Below are 18,155 nucleotides of genomic sequence, written 5' to 3'. Positions count from 1 at the left end.
AGTTTTTTTAAACTCTATTGAATCACCTTGTTTTGTCTTTGTGGCACAGTCATTGCTAATTGTAGACTCTCAGAGCTAAGGGGACTTGGAGTTCAGTTCTTTTTGTAGATAAGGACATTCAGATCCAGACACATAGCTGCATTTGCTGGTGTGTAAGAGACATCCTTCCCCAGTGTAGCAAGCAAAAATTTCCTCGCATCTTATGAGTCATGGTTGCTGACTGAAGGAAGATGTAAATATCAAATTTGCTTTAGAGCAGTTATGTCATCAGAAGAGAAAATACGTTATTTCGTTCACATAACTATAGTATAACGCATTTCCAATAGAAAATTAGAAGTTGTGAGTATATATGCTGCTGCTGCTAAGTCAGTTCAGTCGTGTCCGACTCTATGCAACCCCATAGACGGCAGCCCACCAGGCTCCCCGTCCCTGGGGTTCTCCAGGCAAGAACACTGGAGTGGGTTGCCATTTCCTTCTCCAATGCATGAAAGTGAAAAGTGAAAGGGAAGTTGCTCAGTCATGTCCAACCCTCAGCAACCCCATGGACTGCAGCTTTCCAGGCTCCTTCGTCCATGGGAGTTTTCAGGCAAGAGTACTGGAGTGGGGTGCCATTGCCTTCTCCGTGTGAGTAAATATAGTAATATGTAATCTGAAAAAGGTAAATTCTGAAAAATAATTGTGTTCATGCATGCTGTTGCTTATCACTTCCAATAAATATGTAATGAAAGTACAGAAAATACCCCCTCCCCTGAAGTCTTCAGTGACATTATGCATGCACCGTGCACATGAGTAAATATGTTCAGTAACCTTTTAAAATCTCACATAACCCGACTGTGCTTTGCAAACACCCAGGGCCCCTTCAGAAAGAGTCACTTGTAAACAATTTTCAGAACTGTGAAAAGGATTTCAAAGGTTTTTTTTTTTTCTCCTTTACCAAAGAAAGCCGTGTGAGAGGAGGAGGAGCAGGCGGGGGTGGGGAGTGTCAGAGATAAGAGCTGCTGCTGCTGCTAAAACCCCACACCCAGTGGCTGGTTAGTGATTCAGTGTAGAGGGCAATTGAGAGAGAAGCTCAGCTGGTGCCTTGAAAAAAAAAATAGAGTGCAAGTCTGTTCTCAGCAAGTAATAGCCTCCATCATTTTAACCTGGGCCAAGTGGGTGGAACTGCCCCTCCCCCCTAGCCCCCGCAGTCCTCTGGCTGCCCTTGACTTTCATTCATTCTGATTTTACCAGCACAGAACAAAGACAGGGCACTGGGAGGCAAGGTGGGAACTGCCCCAGGCCGCACTCTAGGCCCAGATCTGAATGGGAAGTGGGCTATTAGTCCCTGAAATTGCTCTCTGGGTTTTCCTTGGCCTGTATGGTTCTTTTTTGTACTTATATACTTTTTTCTTTTTCTTTTTTTAATAACTTGGTTTTGAATTGACCAGCAGACCTGTCTGTTTGCTCAGCTTGATCTAAATTGGCTTTTGGTTCAAACTTCAGGTGGTTTTTCAGTTTGACTCTGCTCCTCTCTCTCCAGGAAGATAAGTTCGCCCATATTTAGCATCTTTGCTGACAGAGAACCAGCAGGCTTGCTGTTTGAATCTACATCTGAATATACCGTTTGGCCAAAAAAAAAAAAAAAAAAAAAAGATCACTCTTTTAGGTTCGTGGAATTTGGTTGCTTTATTTTTGGCCACAGTGCTTCTCTGTCATGTTGTTTTACATTTCTCTGGAATTCTCTCTTCTGTGGCTCTTTCAGCAAATTTTCTCTGCGTTGCCAGCTTTTATGAACAAATGGGAGACAGCCTGAGTTCTGCAGTGTTCATCAATACTGGAACCTGAAGCACCTATGGGGGGTGCCCCACACAGAGATACTCTCTCTGGAGGACTGCGTCTTGAAAACAGAATTATCACTTACTCTCCTAAATCAGTCAATCCTGCGCCTTTCGCAGTGTGTCAGTGGTGAACCTGTGTATGCTCCTAATAAAGTAATAATTAATCATTACCACTCAGATGCAGTATCACATATTAACAGGGGTAGTTCAAAACAATCCACAGAATGTAAAGGATACAAGCCAGTAACTCTCCTTCCCATAAGATAATTTCAAGGAACATTTTTCTGTAAACTTAATTTTGGGATTCTATATTTGATTTCATGTTGATAAATTTGGGAGAACAGAGGTTCACAAAAATTGTGCTTTAGAGAATTGCCCGAGTAATTGTGGTTAGGTATTGATCTAGGTTAGAAGTTGTAGCTGAAACCCGGTGGCCCGAGCGGATGGACAGAGAGAGGCAGTGTAAAGAGTGACTGCTGCTAAAGAGAAAGCACAGCTTGACAAGAAAATGGCCCAAACAGATTTTATTCAGCAACTATTGCAGTAGGGGTAAAGAGACCTCAATATAGAACTGGGCTCAGTTCTAAAGACATCATGGACAAGGCAGGATTTATAGCCAAGGAGCAGGGTGGGGTCAGTGGGTGGAAAATTACTGAGAGCAAGCCTGGGATGGGGAAGGATGTTGGTTAAACAGACCTGACAGGATTCTTGAAGGCAGGCCAGGGCGATCAGGTATCACTCAGTGAATGAAGAATTTGATCAGATAGAGAGGGTGATCAGATATGAGGATGAGGGATTCTCTAAATTGACTTAAGCAAGGCTCTTGCTAAAACTGATGGTTCAGGCACAAGAAGGAGGGACGCCAGGACTGAGGCCCAGAGGGCTCAGAGGAGCCCCATTAAAGTTTCATCAAGGACAGAATTTTGTCGCTGCAAAGATGTCTGATTATGGCTTTAACTGGGCTAGATTGCTTTAATATATTGTGGTTAAAATTTGTTTTTTTTTCTTTCTTGCTGACCTTTGTATGTGGGTGGGAAAGGAGAAAGTTGGTGTATACAGTCACTCACAGAACTTAGCAGATACAACCTTTTTCTTTTTTTATTTTAATTGATTTTTTTTTTTTTTTTTGGCTGCACTATGTGGCTTGCAGCAGGATCTGAGTTCCCAAACCAGGGACTGAACCTGGGCCATGGTAGGGAAAGCGCTGGATTGCCAGGGAGCTCCCTACAATCTTACAACTGCATTTTCTGGAACAGTCTCTCCCCTTTGGTTCCCAGGGCAGGGGAAGAGACTAGAGAGCTGTGCAAAGACTTTTCATTGACTCACCCAGAAGGGACACGGCCACTTCGTCTCACAACTCATTGGCTAGAACCAGTTACATCACCCCACGATGGCACCCCACTCCAGTACTCTTGCCTGGAAAATCCCATGGACGGAGGAGCCTGGTAGGCTGCAGTCCATGGGGTCTCGAAGAGTCGGACATGACTGAGTGACTTCCCTTTCACTTTTCACTTTCATGCATTGGAGAAGGAAATGACAACCCACTCTAATGTTCTTGCCTGGAGAATCCCAGGGATGGGGGACTGGGCTGCTGTCTATGGGGTCGCACAGAGTCGGACACGACTGAAGTGACTTAGCAGCAGTAGCAGTTACATCACCTCACCTAATATTAGACCTGGGAGCTGGGAAGAGTATGTGATAGTGAAAGTCCCTCAGTTGTGTCCAACTGTTTTTGACCCCATGGACTATACAGTCCATGGAATTCTCCAGGCCAGAATACTGGAGTGGGTAGTGTGTGCTGTGGGGAGGATTCATGCCTTTTTAGAGAAGTGGGGGCTTGCTAATTACCAATTGGATCCAAAAAGTCGACCCATGGCAATGGGGCCTCCTCCAACTCCACATTTCAGTGTGTTAGCTGATACCCGTTCCTCTACATCTTCGATCACCTCAGGTAAATTAATACCACCTATTCTTCAGGTCTGGTGGTTCACATGGTAAAGAATCTGCCTGCAATGCAGGAGACCAAGGTTTGATCCCTGGGTCCAGAAGATCCTCTGGAGAAGGAAATGGCAACCCACTCTAGTATTCTTGACTGAAGAGTCTCATGGATAGAGGAGCCTAGTGGGCCAAAATCCATGAGGTGCAAAGAGTCGGACATGACTGAATGACTAACAGTAACAGCTTTTCCCTTCGCCAGGGGATCTTTCCAACCCAGGGATCAAACCCTGGCCTCCTGCATTGCAGGCGGATTTAGAAGTTCACTTAATGAGGATTGTTGTGTGTTCTATATTTACACTTATACATGTATGTTATACATGCCTTCCGTTGCCTTTAGGAGCAAGGTCAAAAGAAATATTGCAAATATGGAGCACAAGAACAGGAAAAGGCTTAATTCTTAGATTTGTCTTGTTGTAGTTTTAATTCAGCCCAATTATTAGAACATATTTAAACCATCAAGCAAAATAGTTACATGGACCTTCCTTACCCCAGGCACAAAAGCTTTCAAATAATGGATGTGGATATTTCCTATTTCCAGGAAATGTCCTTTGAACTTTTGTTCAGAGAACATCTTGAAAGGGAACAATTTAGGGATATTCTTTTCAGAGTGCCCACTTTGCCAGGAAGTGCTCTAGGAAGGGATTATGAACTGTATCTGGGAGGTGCATTAGTTTAGCAGTAGTGGTTAAGGGCTTCCCAGGTGGCTCAGTGGTAAAGAACACGCCTGCCGGTGCAGGAGACATGGGTTCTATCCCTGGGTCCAGAAGATCCCCTGGAGAAGAAAAGGGCAACCCACTCCAGTATTCTTTTCTGGGAAAGCCCATGGACAGAGAGCCTGGTGGTCTACAGTCCATGGGGCTGCAGAAGAGTGGGGCAGGACTGAACGACTAAGCAGCAACAGTGGTGCTTCAGGCCACATCGATACATGTAGATACATGTATGTATACGTATGTATGTATATGTGTGTATACAGTTGACCCTTGAACAATATAGAGGTTAGGGGCACCAGCCCTGCATGCAGTAACCCCCTCCCCCTGTATAATTTATAATCAGCCTTTCACATCCCAGTTCCTGCACACCTGCAAATTCAACCAATCCCAGATCATGAAGCACTTAGCACTTAAGTACTGAAAAAAGTTCACATATGAGTGGACCCGTGCAGTTCTGTATTGCTCACTGGTCAGTGGTGTATGTGTGTATGCATCATATGTGCGTGTATAAAGGTGTAGGTGGGCTGTGCTTCCTACAGCACGGCACAGCCCAGTGACTCCTGATTTACCCAGCTCGTTTACTAATTTTGTTATCTGATGGGACTCCTGGACTGGCTAACCCTGTGGAAACGGGCGACGAAAGCCCCTCCCTGGGGCTCTTGCTCTAAAAGAAACTGGTTGCCTTTTAGTAGTTTCTCAGCAAACAATGAAGAGATTTACTAGTTATTTCAGAGAAATGAGTGAATAAATTGGACATGTGGTGCAAATTATGCTAACTCTGGCAGCATTGGACATTTAAAAGGTCAAAAAAAGTCTCTATTATGGTAAAAGGAAAATTACAATTATGTAAATAGGGAGTTTCACTATATTACTTGTGTTAATCTCTTATCTCCAAAGGAGTAAATGGTTTTAGTGTATGGTATACAACACAGAACCATTAAGTCCGTGAAAGCAGTATTTACTGAGAGAAATAGGAAAGTCTAATTTAATTTAAAACCAATGCATCCTGGGGAGCATCTGGCTTTTCCATATCATGCTTCAGAGCCATGAAGTGGAGCAGGCAAGGGTCCCCTGATGCATGTGAAGCAGTGAGGCCCACTCAGAGATGAACCCTCAAAGACCTACAGGGTAGTATCCATGTTCTGATGCTTTTGGAGCGAGGCCATTTTCTCTTGAACCAAAACACACAATTGGGAACAGAAAAAATTTTGATATCCACATGTCAAGTCGGTTAGAATTAACTAGTTTGCTGAGCAGCTGAGCCAGATTTTACAAACTTGAGCTCGTTTGGGGTCCTAGATTCCTTCCTGGCATGCTGATTTTCAAGCTGGTGCCCATTATGCTGCTCATATTAAAATGCTATGAAAGCAAAGCATTTTGTGTTGAGTAGTTGAGCAAACTCTATTATACGGTAATTATACTATCAGTATAGAATCTAATTTTATATGGTGGAGGGGGTTTTAACCAAATGCAAGAGGAAAACTAACGAACAGAATTTTTTCTTTATCACTATGGGATGGTAAAATTACAGAACTGTGCTCACTTGGGAGGCTGTTTTTAAACCTATTTCTACTAAATAAAATTAACTCCAATTTTGCTGTATTTTAATAAAACTTAGCCACTGTAAAAATAAATGTAAATTCTAGGGGATTGCCTCTATCTGATGCTTGTTGACCAGGGAAAAATGCCTCTGTCAGTGACCAATCATAGGCACACTTGCTCCATTACACATACTATTTTAAGCGTCATTGGGATATTAGGCCTCAGGTTACAAGTGAGTAGGACCATCTCAGATGTAATTTCTTGCTAACATTGGTGACTTGGAAGATGTGGAAGGGGGAGGGGAAGACCTTGTTAGCTATGGAATCAACTGAGAAACTCAGGTTACTTATGAATTAATGAGATTGGTTATATCATCTATTGGATTTAATTAAATACTTCTTATTAAATGCCTGCCATGTGCAGGGCATTCCATTAGGGACTGGAGATGAGTAAGAGTAGGGAATATATAATCTACTGTGCATCATTTGTATTTGTTTATTGGTTGCTATATAAGTATTAAGAATCAAAGTAACTACAAAGAAAGGGATTATCCAGTACATGGATTATCCAAGCTCTTTACAGCTCCTTTTCCTCTGACTACTTTACAGCTCACATCTACCTCTTCAGGGAGAAAGATGAAAAAATAAATGAAAACAAAACAGTAAAGCTTATTTTCTGCTTGTTAGGAAACCTGGAAAACTGGGCAGTTGGGAGCAAGAAAATGTACCAGTTAAGAGTTATAAACTTAGTGGTTTTTCTTTGTTGTTTGATGCTATTGACAGATAAATAATGTACATATGCATTCATTTGTTATACACATGATACATTTCCAAAGATATTCATGTATGCAAACATATGGATATTAAGAATATACAGTACACATCCTGCGCATGCTTAGGGTTGTGTGATGCATAACGTCTGTTCTGTTACAGCTAATGCAAGAGAAGAAGCAAATCTAGTAATCAGATTTCAGTCTGCATTTCCACAGTAAAGGGCTGTTATTTGTTTAAAGCTCTACACTTGGATGCAGAGTCAACAACATGAATTTATGGTCCTGGAAATGTGTGGCTTGCACAATAAAACATACTTATGGAAAACAGATTTTCATTTATTTAGTAAGTATTAATGGTATTCCCAGTTATTCAGTGGTAAAGAATCTGCCTGGCAATGCAGGGGATGCTGGAGACACAGGTTCCATCTCTGGGTCTGGAAGATCCCCTGGAGGAGGAAATGGCAACACTTTCCAGTATTCTCGCTTGGATAAACCCATGGACAGAGGAGCCTGGTGGGCTACAGTCCATGGGGTCACATGAAATCAGACACAATTGAGCATCTGAGCATGCACAATGCACAATGCATTAATATACATTGGGAAACTTAGCCAAAAAAATCTTTATAATAAAATGAAATTGAAAACTAGATGGACTCATACACTACATTGTCCTTTTCTGACACACATCAGTGGTGGCAAGTCTTCTGCCAAAAAATATGCCATTTTTTTTTTTACTGGCGTCATCTACACTGGATTTTACTTTTTTTTTTTTCCCTCAAACTTGAAACTCTACTTCCAGCAGGAATTGTGGCCCCCCAGTTGGCCAGAATCTCAGAGAAGGGGCTACCTCTGGGGAGAGGGTCAGGCCAAAAGGGGAGGTTGCTATTTCCTACCCTTTTCTTTTACATCAAATGGCCTCCTCCCCTCAAGAGGAAACTTGATAAGTCTTGTAGTCCAGAGCTCTTCCCTTCAAAATTTGATCCTCTTTTAAGCCAAGGGTTTCCAATCTTTTGAGATATGAATGATGCACTTTTCAGCCTAAAAATGTTCATGAATTCCTAAATGATAGCAGATTTCAGATTTATATCATCCTTTCAAGCCATGATCCTAGAGAAAGAACTCCCTCCTCCCCATACTCAGGAAAGTTATGGGAAAGATTCTTATTAATTTGGGTCACATACCCATTCATTCCTCAAAAGTCAGATTCAGCTCTCTGGGCAGAATCAGCCCAAACTGAACCACATAGAATGGGGCTCAGACAAAAAAAAAAGCAATTCTTTTAACCAGAATAAAGGAGATGTGATGATGAGCTGGCAAAAAAGTGTATGTTTACCCACATTTACAAAAGTGCTTTGAAAAATGATGTAACAATATACAAATGCATAGCATTGATTTCCTTCTTTTGTTCTGCTATAGATTTAAAATAATGCTTAAAAATCAAGCAATTATGTTCAATGTAGCATACATGTTAACATTGTGCTCCCCGTTCAGTTCAGTTCAGTTCAGTTGCTCAGTTGTGTCCGACTCTTTGCGACCCCATGAATTGCAGCACACCAGGCCTCCCTGTCCATCACCATCTCCCGGAGTTCACTCAAACTCACGTCCATCGAGTCGGTGATGCCATCCAGCCATCTCTCCTCTGTCATCCCCTTCTCCTCCTGCCCCCAATCCCTCCCAGCATCAGAGTCTTTTCCAATGAGTCAACTCTTCACATGAGGTGGCCAAAGTACTGGAGTTTCAGCTTTAGCATCATTCCTTCCAAAGAACACCCAGGACTGATCTCCTTTAGAATGGACTGGTTGGATCTCCTTGCAGTCCAAGGGACTCTCAAGAGTCTTCTCCAACACCACAGTTCAAAAGCATCAATTCTTCGGCGCTCAGCTTTCTTTACAGTCCAACTCTCACATCCATACATGACTACTGGAAAAACCATAGCTTTGACTAGATGGACCTTTGTTGGCAAACTAATGTCTCTGCTTTTGAATATGCTATCTAGGTTGGTCATAACTTTCCTTCCAAGGAGTAAGCATCTTTTAATTTCATGGCTGCAGTCACCATCTGCAGTGATTTTGGAGCCCCCCAAAATAAAGTCTGCCACTGTTTCCACTGTTTCCCCATCTATTTACCATGAAGTGATGGGACCAGATGCCATGATCTTCTTTTTCTGAATGCTGAGCTGTAAGCCAACTTTTTCACTCTCCTCTTTCACTTTCATCAACAGGCTTTTGAGTTCCTCTTCACTTTCTGCCATAAGGGTGGTGTCATCTGCATGTCTGAGGTTATTGATATTTCTCCCACCATTCTTGATTCCAGCTTGTGCTTCTTCCAGGCCAGCGTTTCTCATGATGTACTCTGCATAGAAGTTAAATAAGCAGGGTGACAATATACAGCCTTGATGTACTCCTTTTCCTATTTGGAACCAGTCTGTTGTTCCATGTCCAGTTCTAACTGTTGCTTCCTGACCTGCATATAGGTTTCTCAAGAGGCAGGTCAGGTGGTCTGGTATTCCCATCTCTTTCAGAATTTTCCACAGTTTCTTGTGATCCACACAGTCAAAGGCTTTGGCATAGTCAATAAAGCAGAAATAGATGTTTTTCTGGAACTCTCTTGCTTTTTTGATGATTCAGTGGATGTTGGCAATTTGATCTCTGGTTCCTCTGCCTTTTCTAAAACCAGCTTGAACATCAGGAAGTTCACGGTTCACATATTGCTGAAGCCTGGCTCGGAGAATTTTGAGCATTACTTTACTAGCGTGTGAGATGAGTGCAATTGTGCAGTAGTTTGAGCATTCTTTGGCATTGCCTTTCTCTGGGATTGGAATGAAAACTGACCTTTTCCAGTCCTGTGGCCACTGCTGAGTTTTCCAAATTTGCTGGCATATTGAGTGCAGCACTTTCACAGCATCATCTTTCAGAATTTGAAACAGCTCAACTGGAATTCCATCACCTCCACTAGCTTTGTTCATAGTGATGCTTTCTAAGGCCCACTTGACTTCACATTCCAGGATGTCTGGCTCTAGGTCAGTGATCACACCATTGTGATTATCTTGGTCATGAAGATCTTTTTTGTACAGTTCTTCTGTGTATTCTTGCCACCTCTTCCTAATATCTTCGGCTTCTGTTAGGTCCATACGATTTCTGTCCTTTATCGAGCCCATCTTAACTGTTTTTAATGCACTAGGTCAGATGCCAACTAGCTTTTAAGAAGAAAAGTCCCGGTACATTTCTCTTTGATTTCCTATCAATCTAGATTTGTCCAGAATGTTCCAAAATTGCCTCTGACCAAAGAGAGTCAGTCCTCAATATCCTTAGGTATTCTTTCTTGCTTTTTCTCTTATTACCATATAGTGTTATTGTGGAGGACTGGTCGCACACAAACCAGTGATATTTGTCTCTTCCTTGTATTAAATCTGCTGCTTCACCCTTGCCAGAGCTTCAGTGGGTTGTCTCAGACTTCAGAGTTCCAGCTCACATGCACAAATACTATTTATTAACACTTAGGCTAGGAAGGAATGATTTCCAATTTCAGTTTAATGCCGTGCAGGAGCTGGGGTTTCCTATGGGGTTTTTGGCCAACAGGGTAGATTATAATACCATAGCCTCTGTTTCTGGTAAGTTCTCCTCTGGGAATCTTGGGGTCCTCCCTTGATACTAGACCTTGAGCATGCCCTGCAGTCTTTGCCCAGTAGTGTCTATACCTTTGAGTTTTGGTAGGAACCTGAGTGCTTTTCTCTCAGAAGGCATTTTTAAAGTGAATTGGTTTATCTTATCATATACTCAAGAGAGGAATTGCTTTTCCTTCTCAGGTCTTTGTGAAGGGGACATTTTTTTCTCAGGGCAAGGGTATACTTTTTAACTTTTAATTTTTACAGAACAGCCAGGCTACTCTTACAAGAACAGCAACATTTTCCCCAAGGAGAGTTTCTCTTTTGAGATGGTGGAAGACTGGCATAATTCTTTAAAAAAATCTCCCTCTCTGGGCATCCTCTTAACACAAAGGTAAACCTGGATTTCTGCCTCAAGGTTGCACCCCCTGACGTGTTCCCCATGTTTATGAATGAATGGTATCTCTTCCTACCAAGATGACCAAGGCAAAAGCTGGAAGTCAGATCTGAGTCTTCTTTCTTTTCAACTTCCTAACTTCATTCAAGCCATTAGCAAGTGTTGTCATTTCTTCTTCCCATTATCAACTGATTCCATTTCCTTCCATCCCCATTCACACAAACTTAATCTCTCCTCTGGATTGCTACGACAGGTCCTTCTGACCCAGTGTCCATAGTGCAGCTGGGCTTTCAGTTCAGTTCAGTTTAGTCGCTCAGTCGTGTCTGACTCTTTGTGACTCCATGGACTTTAGCACAGCAGGCTTCCCTGTCCATCACCAACTCCTGGAGCTTGCTCAAACTCATGTCCATCTATTCGGTGATGCCATCCAACCATCTCATCCTCTGTCGTCCCCTTCTCCTGCTTTCAATCTTTCCCAGCATCAGGTGGCCAAAGTATTGGAGCTTCAGCTTCAGCACCAGTGCTTCCAATGAATATTCAGGGTGGATTTCCTTTAGGATTGAGTGGTTTGATCTCCTTGCAGTCCAAGGGACTCTCAAGAGTCTTCTCCAACACACCACAGTTCAAAAGCATCAATTCTTCCACTCTCAGTCTTCTCTATGGTCCAACTCTCACATCCATACATGACTACCGGAAAAAAAAAAAAAAAGCTTTGACTAGACAGACCTTTGTTGGCAAAGTAATGTCTCTGCTTTTTAATATGTTATCTAGGTTTGCCATAGCTTTCACTGAAGTGCAAATGTGATCATGTGATTTCCTTACATACAACTTACAGGTGGCTTCTCATTTTCTTCAGGCAGGATTCCAGAAATAGTGCAGCATCTTTCTCATCTCTCTCACCTGTCTCTCACTATTTCCTTTATCACAATCATTGTTCTGCTTATAGCAAGCCCTCACTTTTATATAGGGCCCTGGACTGACTTCTGGACCCATTGATTGTGCAGTTCTATTCTCTGGAAATGTCACTCCTCAGATCCCCTTCCTTCACATTATATATATTTCTACCTAGGTTCAGATTTCTGACATCCCCCAGCTGGGCTGAAATGCCCCTACCATGGATCCTCTGTGTTCTCTACCACAACACCCTGTTCATCATTACTCTTCAAATTGCCTTTCCTGCCAACAAGACAGTGAGCTGCATGAAGACACCAGCTATGTCTGCTCTGGCACTGTCGTGCTCCCAGAGGTTAGAACCCACCTGGTACATAATGGACACCCATTACGTATTTACTGTAGCAAATACATTAATATGTCTTGGAAGGCAGCATGGTCCAGGGGAGAGAGTTTTCACTGACAGTCAGGAGGTATAAATTCTGTGATTTTTTTTTCACTCCCTGTATGACTTGTGTGTAAGATGCTATATTAATTTTCCTCCTGGAGGAGGGTCACTCCCTGTTGGGGTAGAATCTGGTCCTTAGTCAGGGATGCCTGGCTGAGAGCTGAACTCTGGAGGCAGTGCTCAGCAGCTCATTTTGATTCACTCTCACATTTTCTACCTGTGGCTCTAACTATGAAGGGAAAATGTGAATGCTCTTGCATGCCCCTCAAAATATGAAAAAAAAAAAAAGTATCTGAAGGCCCCTGAGTGAGATGACTGATTAGGCTAACTCTGAATTTCCAGTACACTAGAATTGAAATAATAGTCCCAGAGGTAAAATTATACAACAGGAATAATGTTGCAAGCTGATAACACTAACTTTCTGACCTAAGGATGGTCTCTTTTCCTTCTGGAAACCATATTTCCACCAATAACATTCAGAAAGCTGCTTATCTGGGCTGGAGTTCATGTGATTAGGTTAGAAATGGGCTATGCTGGCAGTGGCTATTTGTACTGATTTCTCCTTTTTAAAAAAAATGCATTTAGAAAATGATTCAGTTCCTGTACAGCAAAATACCTATCTATTTTTTTACAGTGCATTTTTAAAATGGCAAATCATAAACTATTGACCTTAAGAGAAATTCAATGAATCATTAAAATGCTTCTGCTCACAAGCCCAGTTCTGACTAATTCCTCACACTTGGCATTATCAGATATATTAAGACTTTAGTCACCCTTACCAACCACCTAAATATTGCACACCCTGGCAGCCTTTTGCTAAATGTAAACCTCTGAATCAGGGCGATAGGATTTTCTTCTGGCATCAAATGTATTATTTATCTGTTTATTTTCTGGGATAGAGGGCATGGAACCCAAATGCCTGGTTTCTCTGCAGCCTATGTGCTGGAGCATGCACATTTGCAGAGAGGCACTCCAGTGTTCTTGCCTAGAGAATCCCACGGACAGAGGAGCCTGGCAGGCTACAGGGTTGCAGAGTTGGACACCACTGAGCAACTGAGCACTCCCGTCTGGAGAATGACTGGTGGGCCTCTGACATGGGGGAAGTGAATAATAGAAGGGTTGATGGAGCCAAGACTGCCACTCTCAGACTCGTATCATTTTGGGGTGGGATGTGAAGATAAATGCGTAAACAATGTTTTATTTTACTTTTTGGATGGTGGTGATTTTAAAACTTCAGTCACTTGAATTAGAAAGTGATTATCTCTCACTTTAACAATTCAAATACTGCAGATATCTCTAAGGTAACAAAAGTCTTCTTGGGCTTCCCTGGTGGCTCAGTGGTAAAGAATCTGATTGCCAATGCAGAAAACAGAAGTTTGATCCATGGTCTGGGAAGATCCCACATGCCATGGAGCAACTAAACCCATATTCCACAACTATGGAATCTGGGAGCTGCAGCTACTGAGCCCAGGTGTCCCAGTTCCTGAAGCACATATACCCTAGAGCCCGTGCTCTGCACCAAGAGAAGCCACCACAATGAGAAGATCGTGCATCGCAATGAAGAGTAGCCCCTGTTCACCACAACCAGAGAGAAGCTTGTGCAGCAACGAAGACCCAATGCCATCAAAAATAAACAGAGTCACTGAAGATTTTTTTAAAACGTTTTCTAAGTTGCCTCCTCTCCCACTCATATGCCATCATATACTCTTCTAAGTTTTATTTTGTTGTAATTATCGGCACATATATGGCATCTTTGTTTTCTTTCTATTTAAAAATATTTATATAAGAGGCTCATACTAAACATACTGTAACTTGCTTCATTTGTTTATTTAGCCACTCATCTCTCTCTCTGCTCATTAGCTTAATGTCTTGGATTTCTGCAGTATTCTCTTTTCTGAACTCCGTTATGGGACCTGTGCTCTGTGCCGTGAATCTGGCTTTTGTGGACTTATTGTGTTCCATGTTCACTACTTCAGTTGTGCTCTTGTTTTCTCTCTCCAACCAGATTTAAGGACAAAGATGGCATCATCCTTCTCTCAGTGCTTACCACCTAGTAACTGATCGTTTAGAGCTGTTTTTAACCAACTCTTAGGGCTGAATTTCAGTTTAATTTAAACAGGTTCCTTTTTGTAGGCACACGCTTTGAAGTCATGCGTTTTGTATTCTCTGGCCATGAACCAATTACCACACCTACTTGTAGAGCTAAATATTTGTGCACCCAAAGTGAAGCAGATAATTATGCAATTACTCAGATAATTCACAGGAAGACAGGAGTCTGCCTGAATGACTCAGGTGATCCTGGCTACTGTATCGTATACTAAAGGAAGCAAATTCTTTCCTTTATTAAGATGTTTCAAAGTATGGGGATGAACCCTCTTGGGGGTGGAGTGAATTTTGTGGGTAAGCAAGAATTCTTTGTTAAAGGCTTTCCAGGTAATTGTGAAAGTCACCTTCTCTATTTGAAGATTATTGTCACAGAAAGTGATTATGAAGGCTGGACTGTGCTGGTGGTTGGGAAGGCAGTTGTGAGTAAAAAACACATAAGGTGTCTGTTCTCATAAGGCTTACAGTCTGTATGAGTTTCCTAGAGTTGCTGTAACAAAGTGCTACAAACTGGGTAGCTTAAAACAACAGATGTCTTTTTTATTTTTTTAAATTAAGGCAGAGTATGGTAGAGTTACAATATTATATTAATTTCAGGTGTATGACGTGGTAATTCAATATTTTTATAGATTCCATTCCATGCAAAATTATTATAAAATATTGGCTGTATTTCCTGTGCCATACATTACATCACTGTAACTTATTTATTTTATACCTAGTAGTTTGTACCTGTTAATATTCTTCACCTGTTTTGGCCCTCTTCTGTCATTCTCGGAACCACTGATTTGTTCTCTGTATCTATAAGTTTATTTCTGTTTTGTTATATTTGTTCATTTAAACAACAGAAATTTATCCTCTCACATTCCTGGAGGTGAAAAATTCCAAAACCAAACTGTCACAGGGGCCATGCTCCCTCTAAGGCCTCTAGGGCAGGACATATACTTGTCTGTCTTCATGTCTGGAAGCCCCAGATGTTCCTTGGCTTCTGGTAGCATAACACCAATCTGTCTCCATCTTCACATGAACATCTTCCCTTTGCATCTCTGTCTTCACTGGTGCTCTCTCTGTGTCCTGTGAGCAAAATTCTCTCTAATAAGGACACTGGTTGTATTGGATTAAGGCTAACTCTGGTGACCTCATCTTAACTTATTTAAATTTGCAAAGTCCCAGACACAAATAAGATCACATTTGTAGGTGTTGAGTGGGAAGAACTTCAATTTATTTATTTTTTTTGAGGGAACACAATGCAACTCATAACAGAGTCTAAGGTTTTACTCCAGTGGGGCAGACAGACATTTATTCAAATCATCAGAGAGACAGATAGAGTATAACCAAGAGGACTTACAGAGGAGAGTGACAGGGTGCTCTAGCATCTCATACAATGAGGATTAGACCTGGTCTGGTTTCTGGGGCAAGTAGGCTTGGGCTGAGTAAGTATTAACTAGGGGCACAGGGGAAGGCAGAGCAATCAGCATATGTGGCAATACCCCAAGAGAAGGATGTAAACACCAAAGAAACTAATGGGATTGGAATGGAGAGAGCAAAGGGCTGAGATGAGGATGATCAGTGCTCAAGAGGTGAGCCATTATCAGACCATGCAGGGCCTGGAGATCAATGCTGGGCATCTGTATCCTCATCCTAAGACAGGCAAGAAGCTGGTGAAGGGTTTAAGCTATGCTGGAGGTTGGGAGGCAATGATGCCTTAAGGGTGAACTCATCCGATTTGCATGTCATAACCATCTGTAAAGAGGAAAGATTTTGGAAAAAAAAAAAAAAAGAACATACTTGAAGGATGAAGCAAAATAGAAATTGGGGGTCAATTGGACATGAAGAGAACCTAGTTAAGGTTGGTGTGAAGGTTCCTGACCTGAGAAATCTGGTGAGGGAGGGAGCCCTGGAAGATGACCCCACTGGGGAAGGAAGATTATGAAAGGAGCTTCTTTTGAAGTGACATTAAGACATCCAACAAGAGACAGCAAGCAGGCCCTGGATATACAGGGCCTTGTTTGAGGCAGCTAACAATTTGTTCAGTAACTGAAATTTTGTACAGCCCTGAACAAATATATCGGGTGGAAGTCTGGTTTATCCTTCTCAAGCCAAGGGGAGGATTCTGAGCCTCAAGGCTTCCAAAACAGATTTTAAAAACACAAGACAGATCATTCCCTTCTAGCTATAATAAGTGTAATTCTGGCAGCTACCATTGGACAATGTTTGGGAGAGTCTGCTAAGGGGTAAAAAGGCCCAATGAGTGGAATGTTTTAGACATGGCTAACTCAGGGGATGGAAAGTGAAAGTGAAAGTTGCTTAGTAATGTCCAACTCTTCGAGACCCCATGGACTGTAGCCAGTCAAGAATACTGGAATGGGTTGCCATTCCCTTTTCCAGGGGATCTTCCTGACCCAGCAATCAAACCCAGGTTGCTGCATTGCAACCACCAGGGAAATCTGAGCCACCAGGGAAATGGACCGCAATTCAACAATTTTTAATTTTTCCATGAAATATATTACTAAAAATAACAGGGTGAGTAATTAGTGATCCCTAGTTACTGTTTTTTGTTTGTTTTTGTTTTGTATCACAGATCAAGATTAAAATACTTCTGGAAAAGGCAAGTGAAAGACCACTTCCTTTAACCTTACAAGCATCTTCTCAACATAACATAACTTTAGTTTTCTTTCTGCCTCTTGAAAACATCTGCTATCTCTCACCTATAAAATTTCTCAGCATTTTCCCTCAGCCTGGGAGGCCTTTGTAATTTGAGTATTAAAAACATTTGTTGCCCTTTTTCTTGCTGCTTAAATTCATCTAGGCTCATGGGCCAATGTCTTCCTTACTCAGCTATTGTGCTCAGGATCTCGCTAATTAGCTAGCTCTCTCCTGCAAGAGAGCTCATTGCTTTTTCTTGGGGCTGATGTCACTCCCCGAGCTAGGAAGCTCCACACTGTCTTTTATTTCTAGAGTCTCTTTCTTGCACCCCACCTTGCTTTGATTATTCAGACTTTTCCTAAGACCGAAAGAGAAAAGCTGATAATGTATTTCTTTCTCTAAAAGCTGTCTCTAATCCTGAGATAATTTCTTTCCAACTGGGAGAAAAGTTACCTTAGCAACTAAGCAACTAATTGACTCAATTAACTTTTCCCCTCCTCCTTTATCAATATTCAATTAACATTAAATCGCTTCTTTGCTATGCTCTGTAGTTTAATAACCTTCTAAGCAAATAGCTGAAGTGGACCATGGACTGCAAGTAGCTGGATGAAGAATGTCTCAGAGGGGATGAAATGTTTTGGAAGGAGAGTTGTGGCAAACCTAGACAGCTTATTAAAAAGCAGAGACATCACTTTGCCCACAAAGGTCCATATAGTCAAAGCTATGGTTTTTTTACATATTCATGTATGAATATGAGAGTTGGATCATAAAAAAGGCTGAGCGCTGAAGAATTGATGCTTTCGAACTGTGGGACTCTTGAGAGGACTCTTGAGAGTTCATTGGACTGCAAGGAGATCCAACCAATTAATCCTAAAGGAAATCCACCCTGAATATTCATTCTAAGGACTGATGCTCCAATAGTTTGGCCACCGGATGTGAAGAGCTGACTCATTGGAAAAGACCCTGATGCTGGAAAAAACTGAAGGCAAAAGGAGAAGGGGGTGGCAGAGGATGAGATGATTAGATAGCATTACTGATTCAATGGACATGAATTTGAGCAAACTCCAGGAGATAGTGAAGGGCAGAGGAGCCTGGTGTGCTGTAGTCCATGGGGTCACAGTCAGCTATGACTTAGTGACCAAGCAACAGCAAAAGACTCAGAACCTGAAGCCATCTTCTTCATTCCCCACCTTCTCTTGGTGTTATTTTAAGACTCCTGGATGCAATTTA

Source organism: Bos javanicus, chromosome 1 (genome assembly GCF_032452875.1).
Source record: "Bos javanicus breed banteng chromosome 1, ARS-OSU_banteng_1.0, whole genome shotgun sequence".
Classification (NCBI taxonomy): Eukaryota; Metazoa; Chordata; class Mammalia; order Artiodactyla; family Bovidae; genus Bos; species Bos javanicus.
The sequence above is the reverse complement of the archived record's forward strand: the minus strand, read 5'-3'. Positions refer to the sequence as shown.